The following is a 19,400-nucleotide window of genomic DNA, read 5'->3' on the forward strand; positions in this document are numbered from 1 at the left end:
TTGTTATGTTTAGTGCACATGTACATATATGTTATTATACCTAAAATTCAACCTTTTGTGTGTATGCCATGAATCTCTTAGGTACTGGTGAAGGAGATGAACCTGTTTTTAAGCACAAAAAATAAAATGTTAGGTTGTCCAAAGAAAATTATGTTGAAATGGATGCTTACCTATAGATCCCTTTGGGACTCCCGGACGGCAGCTTAAACACTCTGAGAGCGCCTTAAAAATTTAAACTCCAAAATGGAACTTAAGAGCCACAGACCCTGACATTCTCACTTTACTGACGGGGAAAATGTAATCTCAAAGAGAGGTCTCCAGAAGTGACCCAGAATCACATAGAGAGTTTTGTTCAGTGGATATTTACAAGAATATAATGCTTCTGTTTACCCTGCTTCCAGCCACAAACAAGTCTTGGGATTATTTGTACCTGGGTTCTTGTTTCTAGCTCATAACACGGTAGACTTGCTGGGTTGAATGCTATTTGGAGTGATCTACTGGCTGACCATTTCAACCCAAAATGGCCGTCACAAATGGAGACTCCCTGAATATTCAGTACACCCCACTGAAGTGCATTTGCTCCATCACGGTTCTCCTACTATTAATTATTCACGGGCAGAGCACTGACAAATGAATTCTAATTGCAAATAAGAGCAATTGCTGTCGATTGCATAATTTATGATTCCACTTGTTAAACTAAGACAATGGGAGTTGATGAAAGACATTAAGTGGCCCCAAATTAAAGTTTATTTGGGTTCAAAAACTTGTATCTATGTGAGTGTAACTTGAAGTTGTCAGCTTTTCTGAGACTCCCTCCCTTCCCAGGTGATAAATACACCAGGTGTCACATTGGACCCTGAGTCTGGCTGGAGATGCATCAGTCTGAGCTTCTGGAGACCTGTGGTCCAGCCTGGGATGAGATTGTCTCTTGCCCATGGGAGGCTCTGAGGCTGCTATCTTTCTCTGTGGCTCAGGGTCTGTCCTCTGGGGCTTGGCTGCATGAGAGCCTGGCTGCGAGGCTTTGTCTACATTGCAATCTGACATTTTGCTGAAGAGAGTGTGGACAAGATGCCAAAATGGGAACTGGGGAGGTCCACTGGAACTTATTTCCCAGAAAAATGAGGGAAATATTTTTCTTGCCACGGGACAGATGCTCCCACAGATCAACATGTCTCAGAGGTTAAGATCTGTCTCTGAAATCAGTTCACTGCTCTTCCTACAGTGTAACATGAGACAAAGGCTGTACTGAAGATAGAATCTTTGCATAATAAATTATAAGATAAGCTGTTAAAAAAATGGGTCTTAGATTTACTGTGTGTGCAATGAGGCATTTGAGGTTCAAAATATGCATTGAAAGTCCATTCCAGGAGTTTGACTTCCTTTTCTCTGAAGAAAGAGAGCTGTTACTAGGAAATATTTGGACATTTAACTTTACAGTTTTGTTCTCCAAGGGCAAGATTTCATTTAAACACAAGGGAAGGATCCAGAAATAATATGCTTCGATAGAATTGTGTTTGCTTTATGTTCTGTGATTAATTAATGAGCAAGAGGATGGTTTCATTGACTTTCAATTACATGTCACGGACTGGAGAGGAGAAATGACTGTTGTGGACTGGAGACTGTCTTGCTAAGTCTCGCAGGGCACCACAGGGGTGTCCATTCCCTCCTAGGGCAGGGGTGACCTGCTGAGCAGTTCTCTGACACCCAGGTCAGGCCAGGCCAGGCAGCATGAGTCCACCAGGAAGCCGGGGAGACACAGGAAGGCCCTGCACAGCTAGAACCTCCTGCATTTGAGGAACAGAGTAGAGAGGAGTCATTCAAATGGAAGGCTGTTGCCAAGGGAGAGCCGAGGCCCACCCTGACCACTCCCTGTGCATCGTAGAGAAAGATTACGTGTGCTCTACTGCCTGGTGGCTTTTAATGTGTGGGGGTGGATTCAGCAGAGAGGAACTCTTGAAAGAAGAGATGCCCAAGAAGGCATATGGGAGGCCCTGGGCTAGCCAGGCTGGGCTGTGCTCTCTGGCCAGGGTGCCTGTACGAGTGAAGGGAGCCCCACACCCATGGCTGGTCTCTAGAAAGTCCTGTTCAGTTCTATAAATGGCTACTTAGTGCTAATCATTGGAGATACCAACATGACGAGGCAGGGTCCTAGTGCTTGGGGAGCCTCACAGTCTCATAAAACTATCACTGGCCAGGCCCTTTGAAGTGGTACCTGACTTAATGTTCACAGCCACCCTTGGGGTAAGTAGGACTGTTCCTTAAATGGAGAGTCAGAATGGCTTTGCTCACAGCTTGCAAGGGTGAGGCCTGGCCTCACCTCTGTCTTCTGGCTCTGAGAAGTGATGGTGGGAAGAAGATGGAGGAGGCTGGAGCCTGAGCTGCCCAGGGGTGGGTGAGGTGTTGCTCCTCTGTGTGCTGCAGATTGCTGAGCATAGCAACAACTGTTGAATGTTTTGCTTTCAAAACGTTATTTGCAAACATCTGGGGTGGAGGTAAGCTGGAGAAGGTTCTAGTTAGACAAGGTGCTGGGATTCGCCTCCCCAACGAGGCCACTGCTGATGGGACTGAGGTGGGGGATGATGCACTCAATGAACTCCAATGTCTGGAAATGCAGCAGACAGGCCTCAAGCGAGATTCTTCTGAGTCCATTGGTTCTGGACACTGAGGACCTAGGCTTATGGAGGGTAAATGTGAGGTTGGTGGCCCTCTTACTCCCCATGGCTGGACACTGCTTTGCTGTAGGAGACGCAGACAGAAACCCATGCCTCAGGGCTCCTAATCTAGTGGTAGATTGACTTGTGGGCACAAAGGACACGGAGCAAGAACACACATGCCCCACGCTTCCAACACCTTAGCTCTGGTCATACCCCGACCTCACACTCTCCCTGCAGCTATAATAGTACACCCAAGAGTCCCAAGTACAAATGATATAGTCAGTCATTCATCCCACAAACATTTTTTGAATACCTGTGATGTCACACCTACAAGACGGAACACTGCGAAAGCAGGAACGTGCATAGGTTGTCTGCATTCCTAAGCAGCTGGGAAGGCGGTGAGCACTCAATAAATACTTGTGAGGTGAATAAATAAATCAGTGAATGAACAAATGCCGGGCACTGGGCCTGGCTAAGTCCTAGGGATACAGAGCTCGCAGTAATAGGGGTATTGAGTAGAGAAATGAGTTCGGAACCATGCTATGGGAGCTTAAAAAAGTAGTGAGTAATTCTACAAGAGGTTGGGGAGAGTATCAGGAAAAAGTGCCCACAGAAGCACCAAAGCTCACTTACTCTTTAGGCTGAAACTCTCACCTGTTCTGACGCACACACTTGGAAAACATCTCAAAGGCCATTGCATCTGAACACAGCATTGACCCAATCCTCAGTGGATTTTCACAACCACCTGTGATGTGACATCTTCCCATTTGTAAATTAGAAAACTGAAGCTTAGAGGACGTGTAAATTCTCTAGTGTCACTTAGCTCATCAATGTCAGGTCTTTTCACTTAGAGGGTATTTCTGTTAAGAGAAAAAAAAATTCACACATTTGTTTCGCTATGAGAGGTCTTCACAAGCCATAGCTTTGTGCCCTCGTTTGAAACTATCATCTGGATGCAAAAGGGAGGTCTGGCAGGGACACCTAAAGAATCATTCTGCCTCTGTTTAAACTAGGAAGCCACAAGCACTGGATGTCACAGGTCTCTCCTGCCACTGCTGGTGACTTCCCAGGGGCCCGGGATGTCTTGATTGCACCCAGCAGCTCAGATGAATCTTCGACTCTTGAGTGAGAGTCAAGCACAGAGGGTGTATTCCCTGAGCGGTGCCGCCCTCACTCCAGGAAGAGGCCAGCCTTCCTCTGTGTCAGCCGCTTCCTGGGTGTGAAAGAACCATAGGACACAGGGACCACTGGGGTGGAAAAGACCAGGAGCTTTGGAGTCAGACAGATCTCTTTCTAAGTCCCAGTTTCGCCATTTTCCAACCGTGTGAGCTTACCCTCTTTGACCCTCGGTGCTTCAGTATGGAAAATGTGGCTGTAGAAAGACTTTAAGATAACACATGACATCCAAGAAATGTAATGATTACGACTGTTCTTAGTGCTACTGTCGCAGAGATGGAGGAGGTCGCCTATCTCAGATTCTCCATTGTTACCCACAAAAATGAAGGGCCCCTGGAGATTATGTTCCTTTTCTAAGGTCATAGGTAAGACTCAGAAAGATGAGGGCTTGAGAAAATAAAGTATTTTTTTGTTTCTTTTTCAATTTTGCAGTTAATCTGGTTAATTCCGGTTTTTCTGGCCCAGCCATGGAGTGGAAAATCATCGTCAGCAAAAAATGATTTTTTTCTTACAGGTGGAGTCCTCCCAGGACATCACAGCCCTGCCCACCAGCTGTATAGCTTTGTCTTGGGGAGTTGCTATCACACACTTTCTTTGCCTCCATGTGAACATATTAACGGGCCAACGGATCTTCGGAAACATTAACTGGGGCGTATTTAAAGCTCTTTAATCTGGAGGTGGCTTTCATTCAAGTGGATACTAGCCCGCATCTCACGTGGCTCCCATGATCTTTGTCCTGCCCATTTGGCTCCTTCTGGTCTCACCCTCTCTGGACCTCATTGACCTCTCTGCTCTCTCTTCCACCATCCTCTCCGAGTCTCATGTTTATCCCACTGCTCCACCCCGGGAGGCATCTCTGCTTTGGAGGTGGGGCAGGGTAGAAGAGGCAGACAGCCTTGTTTCTTAGCACAGTGTTGGTGCCAGATTATGCCTTGCTTCAAGTCCTTTTGGGCTTTTGGAAAGTGACATCTGGAGTCCTCGATATTCTTTTGGAGGCCCTGTCCCATCCTTTCATAGATATATGGGGCCTGAGGCTTCCTTATTACCCACAGCGCCACAGAAGCAAAGTGACCATTATTGATGGTGGCTGCCATTTAGAGGGTACTCATCGTGTGACGGTGCTGTCACTGCTCTTTCCGTCCACAATCTACTTCAACCATCACAGTAACTGTGGGAGATGAGTATTTCTAACCTCATCCTACAAGACAGGAAGCTGTGCTAAATCATACAGCTAGTGGGCGGCAGAGGTGAGACCCAAACTGTGAATACAGAAATCTGGCTCTTTCTAGCTTTCGACTGAATATGAGAGAGAGAGATTTATGAAGTAGAGGCAACGCTAACCTACTGCAAGGCCCTCTAGGTTGCTCTTTCTTGGCTGGTTGAATCAAAATGGTCTAAGCATGTGCAGGAGGTCTGGACACTTGGAGCCTGATGTTGGGTCAATTCACTGAATGTATAGAACTCAACGTAGCAGTGTTTTTGTAACATCTGAGCAGTCTGCGGTGGCATAGGTGTGGATGCTGCAGTCCTAGTGAACTTAAAAATATCAGGTCTTTCAAACTGGGGAGGTAATGAATTAAATATCTGAAGCATTCTTCATGAGGGGATTAAAAGAGATGACATCAAAGGTGCTTTCAGGTTCTGGCATTCTGCAATTCTAAATCCAACAGATACTCATTGTTATACTAAATTTTAATTAAAAAGACACTGAGGTCTAATGAGTAGCTAAGCACCGTGTGGAGTAGAACTTGGGTGGGGGTGAAGTGGAAGGGAGGAGAGCAGTATGAACAATGAACACTGACTCTGGAACAAAGGTGTTTCAGATATTTTGTCCAGAAAGAACAGGCATGAGTTCATGTACGATGGACGAGATCAGATGTGAACAAATGGGCTAAGATAATGGGAAGGATTAGTAAGGCTGAGGGCAGCTTTTCTGGGATATAAAGTTGACAACAACCTATGGGATTTTGATTTCTAAATCACCTATGGGAAGTGCCCTCCCCCTTTTTTTCTGGGGCAGCCGACACCACTGTCAGAGCAGGGGACAAGAAATGGAAGCCTGACAGTCCCACTCGGTGTCGGGAGGGCTCCGGGTACTGATCCGCAGTGGTGTAAGTGGGGGTGGGGTGGGCTGGAACAAGGCCCTCCCACTGCAGAAGCGCCGCCCTCCCCAGACCCCACCAGGGCCACCCAGCACAGGCCCAGTTTGGGAGATGCCCTGGACACTCTTCTTGAAGACTCTGCCTCTTACCGAAGCTCAGAGCTTTATCCTCCAAGCAGATTCTTACAGAACATTCAAACTGTCCATCAAAAGATTTTAAAATGTAATGAAAGAGTGATGGTGGCAGGGACAAGTGGTACTACAGAAGAGGTATAAAATCTCCACTCTTATCAAGGGAGGCAAAATGAAGTCCTAGGAGGTGGGAACCCAGTAGCCCTGGACCAATCAAAGAAATTCCAGCTTTCATTAGAAGAAGAGCCAGCTTCAGCTCTGCCTTTTATATGGCTTTTATTTTAAGCTAAACTGTATTTCTTCTGCTTCCCCCAATGTCAAGCCCATTTGCAGACCCCAGCACATCCCCTGTTAGCCAAAGACAGAACCATCTGAGCACAAGGGACTCCCACTCACACGTTGGCTGACTTGGTGCAGTGACAGACAAGGAGAGCATGTGGAAGGCAGAGTAATGTCCCCTGAAGGTCATCATGCCATCCTCCCTGGAGCCTGTGAATATGTTTCCTTACGTGGCAAAAGGGACTTACAGATGTGATTAAGGTTAAAGATCCAGAGAGGGGAAGAGTTTCCTGTATTATTTAAATGCGCCCAGTCTACTCACATACATCACTGAAAGCGAAGAACCTTTTCAGATGTCAGAGAACCAGAGAGATGGCAGCATGAAAAGGATCCAACCTACCATTCTTGGCTTTTAAGGTGGAGCCAAGGAATGCAGGCAGCCTCTAGAAGCTGGAAAAGGCAAGGAAACTTCTAGAAAGCTCCCCTGTCAAAACCTTGACTTCAGCCCACTAAGACCATATCAGACTTCTGCACCACAGAATTCTAAAGTAAATTTGTATTGTTTAAACTACTACTGGTAATTAGTTTTACAACAGCATTGAAAATTAACATAGTGTGGGAGCAGAAATTATGTCTAATTTATCTTTCTATTCCCAATTCTCTTCTAATGATGAGTACATGTATGCACTCAGAAAATATTTCCTGAAAGAAAGAGAGGAAGACAGGAAGACAGGAAGGAAAGAGAGAAAGAAAGAGAGAAAGAGAGAAAGAGAGAAAGAGAGAAAGAGAGAAAGAGAGAAGAGAGAAAGAAAGAAAGAAAGAAAGAAAGAAAGAAAGAAAGAAAGAAAGAAAGAAAGAAAGAAAGAAAGAAAGAAAGAAGGAAGGGAGGGAGAGAGGAAGACAGGAAGGAAAGAAGGGAGAGAGGAAGACAGGAAGGAAGGAAGGAAGGAAGAGAAGAAAAGAAAACAAAACGAAGAGAAAGAAAGAATTTGAGCTTGACCATGGGTATTTGTTATAAGACTCAATGGCATTAATTTATTCAAAAAATATTTTTTGAGGCTCCATGCACCCAACACTTTGGCAAATGTTAGTGGGGAGACATGCAGGGGTACATGTTTAGGACCCTCCCTTAAAGAGCTTCAATCTAGCACAGATATGAATCATAGAAAAACCAAGTGGTAATGTGTGGGTGCCCCAGACCTCAGAGGAGAAAAAGGAGGAAGAGAGAGCCTCAGTGTCCCGCTGGCTGTTGGCTGGGAATTGATCTCAACTCCCTTCCATGTGGGATTCTCCGGAAGGTAGCTGACAATTCAACAGCTAGATCCCCCCCCAGACACAGTGAGCCGGAGAGATAAGAGAGCAAGGGAGAGAAGGGGAGAGACTATGTGCTCAAGAAAGAAATCACAGCCCTTCTGTATCTTGATCTTGCAAGTGACATCCTTATACCTTTGCTGCATTAATTCCTTAGAAGTGATTCACCGGATCGAGCCCACACTCAGGGTGTGAATACTAGGAGGCAGAGGTTGCCTGTCACAGTTGGGCAGACTTATTGGCACCTTTTTCCTCCATGTGGTAGAAGAGAAGACTTCTCTGAAGGCCGAAGTCTTAGGAAGTAGATGGAACCCATCTTCATTTGTCTGAGAACCGTCACCTCTACCATATATATTGCATTTTTTTACAAATTAAACGTTTATGGCAACCCTGCCATCAAACAAGTCTATTGACGCCATTGTTTTCAACAGCCGTTGCTCACTTTGTGTCTCTGTCACAGTTTGGTGATTCCCACAATAGTTCAAACTTTTTCATTATCATTTTATTTGATATGGTGCTCTGTGATCAGTGATCTTTGATGTTACTATCGTCAAAAATTATGACTTGCTGAAGGTTCAGGTAATGGTAAACATTTTTTAGCATCAATGTGCTTTTTAATTAAGGCATGCACATTGTTTTCTTTAAATGTAATCTTAATGTGGCTGTACTAAATTTTGCCAGGACTGATTCCAGCATGGAAAACCTTCAGACGCAGGAGCATCAGAGTGCAAATTCACTTACACAATTTCATGTCCCTGGAAATCATTACCAGTGCTATGAGCACAGGACATGGAATGGTACAAGTTCCCATAAATGTATCCCTAGTGCCTTGGACTAAGAAATGAGAAGAAACATGAATTAAGAAATATTGCAATTTCTGCTTGATTGACTAACAAAATTGGGAGGATGCTGTTTTAATTTGGGGGGTTTTCTGTGCCAAAGAATGTTGGTATTTTCCTTGCAGACTGTAAATCTATATATTATATGCCTGCATACAACAGTGCAGAGTCTCTGTACTTTTGCACTTTTTTTTAGTGCACAGAAAATTGAAACATAAAACATCAAATAGCCTATTTCTTTTAACCACAGATATAAGTTGAATACATTGCTATATTGTTCTTCAACTTCGTAATGACTTCAGCTTATTCCAAATGGAAACTGTGTCCAAGAGAAGACAACTGTACTGTGGCAGCAGTGATGGGCTTGTGACCCTCACTAAGTTTCTTTCCCTCCCTGGGCCTCAGCTTTCCCCTCTGAAATACGGATTCATTACCCTGAAAGTCTTTCATGACTTCTGAGATTTTTTCAGCAGTTGCCAAGCTCCCATGGCCCTCCTTAGAAGGAATGTAGTCTCATGAATTTGTTGGAGCTTTGCATGAACCAGCCTCAAATTCAGCCTCAAAGGCCATGACTTTCTGTCTGGGGTAAGCCAAGGCCACCTCCACCTGGCAGGATGCTCCTACGGAGGTGATGTGGGGCAAACTGGTTGTCTCAAGTGCTCGGCTGACAAAGAAGAGCTTCTGGAAGATATCAGTGCAATCTTGCATCCGGGTTTTATTTTTCCAGTTGAACTCTCATACCCACAGCAAGGTTTCTGCCTTGTCAGCTAAGATTCTGCTATCCCAGTCTGGTTTTTAAGTCTTCTAATTAGATTGTGATCTCCTTGAGAGGAGTCATGGCGTCTGATTCATCTCTGTGTGCTCCCATGTATAGGACCTTACATACGTACATATACATAATTTTCTTTCTGTTCAGACCAATAGTTATATTCTATTTATTTATGCATTTTCTTTTAATAAACATTTTTACTGAATCATAAAATATATAAAAGTGCACACATCAAAGGAGTACAGTTGGATGAATACGAACAAAGTCCTCTGTCCCCAAGCAACCACTAATACACTGTCATAAGAGATTTATTTGACAATTATGGACATTTCATATAAATGGAATCTACAATATGTGATCTTTTATGATTAACTTCTTTCACTTAGCATAATGTTTTCAAGGGTCATCCACATTGTAGCATGTAGCATTACTTTATTCCTTTTTATTGCTAAATAATAATTAATTGTATGGAGATCCTACATTTTACATATCTACTCATCCGTTGGTGGACAATTGGGTTGTTTCTACCTTTTGACTACTTTGAATGGTGATGCTATCATGCATTCATGTGGTAGTTTTGTGTCGTCTTCCGTTTTTAAATCTCTTGGGTGTTACCTAAGAGTGGAATTGCTGGATTTTATAATAAACCTATGTTTAGCTTTTTAAGAAAAGGCCAAAATTGTTTTTCAAAGCAGCTGCATCATTTTACATTCCCAGAAGCAATGTATGAGGATTCCAATTTCTCTACATTTTCCCCACACGTATTTACTGTCTGTCTTTCTGATTCCAGTCATCTTATTTGAGCTGAATTATGTCTTCCCCCAAATTTGTATATTGAAGTCCTAACTTTCAGTACCTTGGGATGTGATTATATTTGGAGACTGAGTCTTTAAAGAGATAGTTAAGTAAAAATGAGGTCATAAGTAAGGGTTGGTCCTAATCCAATATGACTGGTGTCCTTATAAGAAGAGGACATTTGGACAGACACATACGAAGGGAAGACCAGGTGAAGACAGAGAGGAGATGGTCATCTACCAGTCAAGGAGAGCAGTCTCAGAAGGAACCAACCCTGCCGACACCTTGATCTCAGACTTCTGACCTCTAGAATTGTGAGAAAATGAATTTCTGTTGTCTAAGCCACCCAGCGTGTGGTACTTCGTTGCAGTAGCCCCGGCAAACTAACACCCCACAACACTGGCTACGAAGTGGTGTTTCACTGTGGTTTGGATGTGCATTTTCTTTAATGACTGACCCTTTTTCCTGAGCTTTGTGGCTCTTTATGTATCTTCTTTGAAGACATGTTTATTTGGAAATTTCACTTATTTTTAAATTGGAACAGCTATCTCTTTAATATTGAGTTTTATAGTTTATATATTTAAGATACAAATTCCTTATCAGATATGTGATTTGCCAAAATCTTCTCCCATTTTGTGGGTTTTCTTTGTACTTTCTTGGTGGTATAGTTTGCAGGACAAAAGTTTTAAATTTTTCAAGATTTTCAGATACTAACTACTATACATAAAGTAGATAAACAACATGTTTCTGCTGAACAGCACATTCGATATCTTGTAGTAACCTATAATGAAAAAGAATATAATAAGGAATATGGGCATATGTATGACAGAAACATTATGCTGTACACCAGGAATCGACACAACATTGTAAACTGATTATCCTTCAATAATAAAATTTTTTTTTAAGTTTTAAATTTTGATGTAGTTCAATGTACCAATTTTTTCTCTTTTTAGTTGAAATTTTAGTTTTGTATCAAAGAAATCAACAGCCAGCTTTACAAAGACCTACTCCTACATTGACCTCCAAGAGTTTTTATAGTTTTAAGCGCTCATATTTAGGTCTATAATCCACTCTGAGTTGCATTTTGTGTATAGTGTGAATGGATATCAATTATCCCAGAATTAGTTGTCAAACTTTGGTTTACTTTGGGAAATTATATCAATTTTGCATTCCTACGATAAGTATAACTTTGCGTCTATGTGCATATGTGCACATATGTGTGTGTGTGTGTATTGCTGGATTTCAATTGCTAATACTTTGCTTAGAGTTTCCTATTTTATGTTTTTAAGTGAGATAGCCTGGTTTTCCTTTATCATAATTTCCTTCTTGTTTTGGTATCAATGTTATGTTGGCCTCATGAATTGAACTGAGAGTTGTTCCCTCTTGCACTAACCTCTGAAAAGATTTGTATAATTTTTTTTTCTATTACTTCCTCAATTGTTTGAAAAAATTCACCAACGGAGCAAACTTGTGAAATTTTGTTTTAATATATTTTTTAGAAGTGTTTTTAATTATAGATCCAACTTTTAAATAGATGAAGGATCACTGAGATTTTCTATTTCTTCCTATATCAGTATGGTAAGTTGTGTTTTTTCTAGAAATTTGTCCACTTCTTCTAAATTTTCTTTTTTTTGTATAAAATTATTTAAATGTATTTTTATTACATTTTTAATTTCTGCACAAATTATAATGCTGTGTTCTTTTTCATTCTCATATCAGTAATTTGTGTCTTCTCTATCTTGACCAGTCTTGCCAAGCAAGGGTTTACCTATTTTATTAGTCTTTTAAAAGAACTTTCTTTCAGCTTTATTTGTTCTATTCTCCTTTTGTTTTATATTTTATTAATTCTGCTATTATTGTTATTATTTTTCTCTTCCATTATCTTTAGGTTTAATTGTTTGCCATTTTTCTAACTTTTGGAGAGGGATACATCATTGACTTTAGCTTTGTGCCCTTTTCAATATACACAATTAAGACTATAAATTTTGGCACTCCTATGAGTTTTTATATTTTGTAGTTTTTATTACCATACAATTCAAAATAACTTTATAATTTTTGTGATTTATTCTTTGACTCACGGGTGATTTAGAAGTATATCACTTAATCTCAAACATTTAGGGGTTTCTCTCTATATTTTATTATTGATTTACATCTAAATTTTCTAATTATGATGAGAAAACACATACTAAATGATTTTAATGTTTGAAATTGTTGGTGCTTGCTTGTGGTTTAGCAGATGTACAATTTTGGTAAATATTTTATTGACATTTGCAACAAATGTGCATACTCCAGGTACTGGGGACAGAGTTCTATCAATTAGGTCAATTATGTTAACTGTGTTGTTTAACTCTTCTCCATTTTGACTGATTTCCCTGCCTCCAAATCTGCTCTTGAACTTAACACTCAGTTCTTGATTTCTGTAGTTGATTTTAAAAAAATCACTATTTGTGGTTTAAACCACTGTTATTTTGTATTAAATGCTGTTTGTTTTCTTTTATAACCTACTCTTATATTATTTTTTTTCCTGTTTTCTGTAGTTGCACCTGATTTAATTACTGTGGGATCCTTGATTTTGATGAACAGTAGTGATACTAAGATGAGTTCTTACTGGGTCCTGCCCTGTTCTTCTTGCCTCCAAGAAACTACCTCGGAAGCTGAGATGTACATTAATATCACCGTTCCTTCGGAAACTTCCATCTTCACAGCATTTTCTTCTTCATCAGATTTTGGAAACACAATCGTTACTCTCTAAAGGGCAGGCTTAAATTTAATTTGCAGGTAGTAGAGAAAACAAGACTATGTGATGTTATTTTTATTTTCCCAAATCACAGATTAGAACTCATTGTCTAACAAAGGATCATTTTACTGATTTGTGAATCGGTTTATGTGAAAAGTCTTAAACCCACTTAGCAATTATTTTAACAAGTCAATACCATGGTCAGAATATAGTACATGGAAATAGATGTAAAAACACAGGGATGTGATGTTTGAATACTGGACATAAATCTGTCCCAGAAAATTGAGACCATCTGGCTGTTGTCAGTATGTAAACTTGTGGTTAGAGTAAAAATACATCTCAGTTTGCACCAAAGCCTTTTGCTATATCAGCATGTGGCCTGGAACAGAATGACATGAGTAAGTTCACAAGGAAAAAGGTAATAAACTGAAGGAACTATCTGAATGGTATTTATGTCTGGTAGTAACAGAAAACACCATTTCGTGTTAAATTACTTGGGAGAAGATCCACTTCTGCAGAACTGAATCCTTTATTCCCCTCCAGTGGCATCACATTAAAGTAAAAATAGGATTGAATTAGTGGCTAGGAGATCAGGGTCCCAGTTCAGATTCGACTAGTCACCTGCTCTGTAATCTTGAGAAAGTAATTTCCTTTCCAGGTATTAGTTCCATCTATAAAAGCCTGGGGCCGCTATAAACAGAAATTCAGGCCAACTTAAGTGAGAATCTATACATTAAAGAGATAGCAGAGATGAGGAAGGGAGCCCCTAGGACTAAAACCACTGAGTGTCTTAGAGAACAGTTTCCCAGCAATATGCTGCATTCTAGTGTTATCAGTTTAGTTGAAAATGGATGCTTTTTAAAACATAGTGTGCCATCTTTCAATCAAATGATTGGCCTCCAAAAAATGAGCTATGTTTCTTCCTGCGATGAAGTGAAGGGTCTTGGACGGCTATCACGTGGTCACTGGTCTGGGGTCCCACTCTCACTGTCGTGGCCCGGCTTATCACATCTCCCCACGTTGCCAACTCTTTATCAGACTATCTTAGGACAGAGCAATCCCTCACAACACGTTGCTTTGTTCCCACACTTCTTCTCCCACTTTGCTCCATGGATGCTTGGGATACAGGGTTTCAACAGAGGTCTTGAGTTGCACAAGACCATGTCTGGGCTGGCCTGGCATGGTATGAGAACTTGATCTTCCACAGCCGGACCTGGGGGAGCATTATTCTGAAGACTGTGATAGATGGTGAAGCTTCTAAAGGGGGTAAAAGAAGTGGGTGCCTACAATCTCTGCCAAAGGAAGAGTTGAGAACTGTGGAGTCAAATTGCAAAGTGCATTGGCGAATGAATGGTAGGAAACCTGTGTGTGGTTCCTGGGAACAAGACCCCAGAATGGAGGGTTTTGGAGAAGGGACACTGGAAAACTCTAACTCCCTCTTACATCTACTTGGAGACCATTACTTCCTCACTCATAGGTAAACACAGCTTTTTTAGGTCTACTGTCTGCATCATAGCTTCCTCTCCATTCCAAGTCCTGCTGTCATCTTGAGTGACTTCAGGACCTGCGTGAAGGACAGCCTGCACTTTGGCCTTACAGTTCTTCCACCGCCTCCACTTAGTGGCTGCACCTCCCTCTTTTCCGTCAGCGCACATTCCTCAGCATCCCTTGGAACCACGCCATGTTAGAGACCTGATCACAGTCCCCTATCCTCCAAGACCTCTGATCTGCATTTTCTCACAATCTCTCTCTTCTGTTTTCCAGTGACCTCCAGTTTCAGATTCTCCTACTTCATCCAGCCTGTCAGCTTCCTCTTGTCTTATTTCCCTTGTCTATAGAAACCCAGGCTTTCCTAACTTGCTGAACACTAGAGCAATTCTATCACTGGGACCCTCAATTCATAGATATCGTATCATTTTATGGTCCCACTTGAAGAATTTTTCTCATCATCTGCACCCTTTCCCTTTGTTTTCACCAAGAAAAATGAGACAGTCTGTGTGATATCCCTCAACTTTTTGTTCCCCATCCACACATGTTGTCAACAGTATCCTTTATCTTCACCTTCTTTCATTCAGCCTATCAATCAGTTTAAGCATTCCTTAAAACAAAATCAGAAAGGAAGAAAAGAAGAATAGGAAAGAAAGGAAAAGAAATTAAGGAAGGAAGAAAGAAAGGAAGGAAGATAGAAAGAAGAGAAAGAAATTCTTGATTCAAAATTCCCTTGAGGCTACAAACTTATTCTCATCTAAATTCACCCCAAACTAAATTATGCTCACTGATCCCACTTCCACTGTCATTCATTCAATTTAGTCATTTATTCAGGTAGCACTCATGGAGCACTGACCAGTGCCAGGCACTGCGTTAAGTCCTGAAAATTCAGAGGTTGAATGAGACATGGTGCTTTTCCTTAAATACCTGACATAATTTCAGTAGAGTGACTAGCCACACACAATTATTATAATATGATGTGCTCGATGCAGTGGTAGAGATGAGCGTTGCAATGGGAGCAAGTCACGACAGTGTTAGAGGAAATGCGAGTGTTGACCCTTGATGGTGAGGAAGCTTGAGTGAGGAGTGGTTCAGTGCTGTCAGAGCATCAGTGCAATGTAGGCAATGTTTATACCCAAGGCTGGCGAATCAGGGTGGCAATGACAGATTAGGGAAGACATCGTGGACCAGACAACCACCATATTCACATCTTATATCTCTCCTGAAAGACAGAGAAGTGAGGATAGGTTTACAAATAACTCCTGTAGATGCAGAAGAGTAGGGATTTTGCTCTCCCTCTTTTTTTTTTAATAGAATTTTTGATTTTTTTTAAATTGAAGTACCATCAGTCACAATGTGTCAATTTCTGGTGTACAGCACAATGTCCCAGTCATGCATACATATACATATATTTGCTTTCATATTCTTTTTCATTAAAGGTTATTACAAGATATTGAGCATAGTTCCCTGTGCTATACAGCAGAAACTTTTTAAAAATCTATTTTTATATATAGTGGCTAACATTTATAAATCTTAAACTCCCAAATTTATCCGTTCCCACTCCTTTTCCCCGGTAACCATAAGATTGTTGACTATGTCTTTGAGTCTGTTTCTGTTTTAGATGAGTTCATAGTGTCCTTTTTTTCTTTTTCTTTTCTTTTTTTTTAGATTCCACTTATGAGTGACATCTTATGGTATTTTTCTTTCTCTTTCTGGCTTACTTCACTCAGAATGACAATCTCTAGGTGCCCCCCTCTTGCTAGAACATTTCCACGAGCTTAGTTGAGTCTCCCATTGGCGCCGCAGGCAGAAAGCAGCAGGGTTGTGTATGTTGTGTGGGACTGGGGCAGAGAAAGCAGGGGAAGGGACATCAAGCCATGCAGCCAGGCTTGGACACTGACAGGCAGAGCAGCTGCACCCCATTCAGCCTCCGGTTGGAGAAAATACTGACGTTTGGCTTGCCAAGGTCAAAACGAGACATTCCAGGAAACCAGCCAGGGTGGGCTGCGTGCAGCTGGACCTGATTCCTATCAATTTTGAGCAAAAATGCTTCCCACTCTATTCTCCTCTGCCCACCCACTGCTCCCCTCCCCTCCTGTTCCTTCTCCTCCTCGCCTCCTTCCTCAGGAGAGACTAGCCAGAGGAGGTGGCTGAGCTGAGCAGGGGCACTCATGGTGGAAGCCTCTCACCCGCCAGGTGGTGTACACTCTGGTCTTCCATGAGGACAGCCCAGGGGCCTTGCGGGCACAAGGTTTGCCAAGTGGATGGGTCTTTGGGGGAATTAAAAAATACACCTTTTCTAGGCTTTAGGTGAGCACCTCCTGGTCTTGATTTCAGCCCCTGTCCTCAGGTGGGCATCCTTGTGCAGGGCACAGTCGGAGACACCGCAGCTGCCCTGTGGCCTCTGGCTTTGCTTCCAGCTGAGAAATTTCTATCACGTGGTAGAGCTGAGAAAGCCCTCCCTCCAGCCACAGTCCACTGCCCCTTTGTCACTGCCTGAGTGCCTCCTTTCTGCAAGGCTTGCGTGTTCACAGTCTTGCTCTGGTGTACGTAAGCCCATGGCAAAGGGCTAAGAATTGGGCTGTTAATTCAGTGTATTTTTTGTGGGGGGGTAGGGTGTTGTCTTGTTTTTGGTTCGGGCAGGAGTGATAACTGACACTGTCTCTCTTCCGCTTAGAGGGTTTTATAAAGTTCCATTTGTTATTGTCTCACAGGATGGGGGTTGGTGAGAAGAAGGAAAACTTGCCAGTCTGTGTGGGGAACATTTCTACAGTGTATTGTTAGGATTATGTCCCCTTGGAAGATAATTAAAAGTTACGCTCCTTATGCTTAAGCTTATACTCCAAGTCCATTTTGGTTTAAAATGTACAATAAATTAGAGCTAGTTTTACAGTGGTTCCTAAGACCTGACCAGTGGGTGTTTTCTGTTGTAGTACGGCTAGAAGCAAACTGTCTCCCGAGGTAAGAAAAGGCAATTGAGCCAGTACTGAGTAGGTCCTACCCTTCTGACTGAGCCTTAAAACAACCTAGCAGAAGACAATGAAACAGGAGCAAGGCGCGGGGGCAGGACTGTGATGAGGGGTGAAGTCACGGTCCCTCTTATTCAAATGACAATGACAGGTACAATGGACCCCTCGTGGCTCCACTTGGGGAATCAGCAGCCTAAATATGGGGGGGGGGCCCAGCAGCCATCAAATCACAGTTCAGGGGGCCATAAATATCACCTTCATCTTCAACACATGAGGGGAAAAATGCTCAGACCCCAAAAGTGTCCTGCAAACCTAGGACCCAGGGTAGGAGAATAAAAGAATGGGCAATTGGCTTCACTCCTTTTTAAGAAGTGATTTCAATTTAGAATTGCTATCGCTTCTATCTTTTCCTCTTCGGAACATTGCATCCAATTATTTCTCTGACCTTCAGAACTTTTTTTTTAAGTTCCTATTGTTGAGATTACTCAATTTTACTAAGCCGTGAGGAGAGGCTGGAGGATTTGGACAAGCCAGTCTTTGGATCCTTAAGCTGGTAACAAAGCCATCTTGCTAGATAAATTGGGGTATACACCAAAACCATTCTTTGTTTTTCGCTCCCTGGTGACTGGAAATGTGTAAACTCCCCCATACTAAAGAAAGCTCATCTCAGTAGGATACCTGTGATTAATAGCGATGGTGGAGATGATGTGGCGTGAGCAAAATATAAAAAACAGAACCCTTTAAGCTTTAGATTTATGAAGTGCTAAGATCTCTTGTTTAAGCCTTTAGCAACTTGACAGATACCCTGCTGTATATACTGGCCATGTCAGAGATCTCCCTAATAAGCATTCGTGGGAATCACTAATCTAAGCCTGGGAATGTCTGAAAAGGCTGATTCTCAGCGCTCTGAGAAATGTTCACAGACTTTGGGGGCCAAAGTTCTCATTGAGATGAAATGCTATATTGTCTTTATCCTGTATTCTGCATTAGTCATATTTTGGGTGTTCATAAAAAGGATATCATTTATGACATTTATGGGTCAGATGCCTTGAGTTTGTGCAGCACATGGTGGGGCTACACATAACAGGTGGTCAGCACGTTCTTATGTGTTGATGTAGTTCTCTTTTGAGTGGAAGGAAAGGAATTGTTTTGGAACTGATAGCATACTTGGGAGTTCTTGATGTAATCTGCCATCCGAAAGTTTTCATGACAGGTTGAAACTGTTTAGTTTTGTTTACTAAAGTCTTCCGAAAAAGTATGGCCATGGGACAGACATAATCAGGTTGCTTGATAGCGTATACACTTATTTTATGTAATTTAATTCATATGATAATCCTATGAAATATTTGTTATTAACTCCATTTTATAGATGAAGAAGGCAGGGAGATGACAGCAACAGAATCAGGACAAATTTTTTTCTTTAACTTCTTATCTTGTGCTCTTTCTGCCTCACTGCTATTAGGAGACCTTGGCTCTAGGTCAGGGGGAGCCATTTCTTAGCTGGGTGGCCCTAAATTAATCCCTTTACCTCATTGGTCTTCGTTTCCTAATCTATGGAATTAAGTAACCAATACTTTTGAATAATCTTAGACCCATCGAAGTAGCCAAAGAAGGTCTAAAGTAGAAAGGGCATTAGTGTCCCTCTTTTCTTGCCAGAAAAAAAAAAAAATTTAAAAAACCACAAAGTCTAGAAACTTTCCATGACCAATTTTCTTCTATCTGCTGCCATCTTTCTATAAATTTACCCATGATCTGCTTACGCTTTCAGCAATCCCTGACCATAACCCCTGAGCAAGACAGAATAGATCTTGGACTCTTGGTTTGGGATTTTTGCTATCTATATTAGAATTGATCTTTCTCTTTTCCTTTGGGCTTATTTCTGCATTTTGGATCTTCCTGTGAACTCATTGCCCTGCATTCTTCAGCTGCATTCTTCAGCTGGATCCCTGGACTTTATCCAGTTTTAATGGTCTACCTGGATATTTAATTTTAGACCACCAGTACGACTTGTTCTGTCACTACTCTTACCCACTATTCTGGTCCTGATAGACACCTGGCCCTTGTAGCCAACTGTTGGCAGCACAGCTATTGGTGTTTACAAACTTCAGACTTTCTACTTAGTTGGTGAGTACGAAGAGCTGCATCTCCCT

Source organism: Camelus ferus, chromosome 15 (assembly GCF_009834535.1).
Source record: "Camelus ferus isolate YT-003-E chromosome 15, BCGSAC_Cfer_1.0, whole genome shotgun sequence".
NCBI classification, from domain to species: domain Eukaryota; kingdom Metazoa; phylum Chordata; class Mammalia; order Artiodactyla; family Camelidae; genus Camelus; species Camelus ferus.